The sequence below is a fragment of the Arachis ipaensis genome, chromosome B01 (assembly GCF_000816755.2).
Source record: "Arachis ipaensis cultivar K30076 chromosome B01, Araip1.1, whole genome shotgun sequence".
NCBI lineage: Eukaryota > Viridiplantae > Streptophyta > Magnoliopsida > Fabales > Fabaceae > Arachis > Arachis ipaensis.
The window spans coordinates 77,385,893-77,387,315 of NC_029785.2; positions in this window are offsets into that span (position 1 = coordinate 77,385,893).

Here is a 1,423-nt window from a genome sequence, read left to right on the forward strand (position 1 = left end):
TTTAAAATATCTATAACAATATATAATCTCAATACATAGAGTTTAATGTATAATTTTCTATTTCTATTTTAATCTTACTAACATAGTTTAAAATTATTTTGCAACTACTTATTTTCCTAACCCATACAAAAACTTCACATATAACTTCTATTTAATTCTTTACTCTTATAATCTCCTTTTCAATATTTTCACCTTTTTTCCATTCTCCTTACTTATCTTCTGAACGCTTCTCTATATGGAATAATTATTTATAAGTTTTTAGACGTCTTAAACCAGATAATGACTATGTCAAAAGGTTAATTTTCAGGACCATATATAAAATAAGAAAAAAAATTAACTAAAAGCCAACAAGTATTTAATCGGTGGTGATAAATAATTTTTTATGGATCTTATTATATTCTGAGTTATTTATCTAAATTAAGTTTTTGTTTAATTTTATGTTAATCTTTGTTTGTATTTTATTGTTTTAAGTATGTCTATAAATACTGTACTTAGATAGTCTGACCAAGCAACATTTTAGCTTCATTCTAATTCTTTTATTAGAGTTTTTTTTTAATCATAAAGAATATATCTTTTCTATTTAATTCTTTTATAATTTCATCCATTCTTGTTGTTTCTCTTTTGATCGCTTGATGTATTTTTTTTGCTGTCATCTTTTTTTTTTATCTTCAACACCTTTGATTGCATTGTCTCCATAGTTACAAATTTTTTGTTACAGTTATTGAATGATTGTATAACTTTCACCTATATTTTTCTTCTCTTTAATTTATTTATCCAATCAATATTTTCAATCATTCTTTTATCTTTTTAATTTGTTCCCACCAACCTTTCACATACAAAGATAATAGTATATCTTTTTCTCTCATCAATTTAATTTAAGGAAGAAACGAATTCCTTTTTATCTTATATGTATTTTTTATTTTTTAAACATATTTGTACCCATTAATGATGAACTGAAGAAGTCTCATAAATATTTTGTTAATTCATTTTGTTTAACTATTTCGTAAAAGATAATATTATTTTTTATTTTAAATTATTAATTACGTAGAATATTGTATTTAAAATTTGAGTACATGAAGATTTATTTTTAAATTAAACTAAAATAAATAAATTATATTATTATTAATTATGTAGAATATTGTATTTAAAATTTGAATAGATAAAAATTTATTTTTAAATTAAACTAAAATAAATAAATTATATTACAAAAAAATTATTTATTTTGTCTTTTATAATATTATTTATTTCGCATATGCCACTGGTTATTTGATTGACATTTAAAGAACGCAAGAAAGTTTGTATCTATTAATAGTCGATTAAAATATTAATATGTTAATTTCCTATTGATTGTGTATAATGCTAGATTTGATATTTAAATACATGTAAATTTGTTTATAACTAAATTAAGATAAATAAATTATAT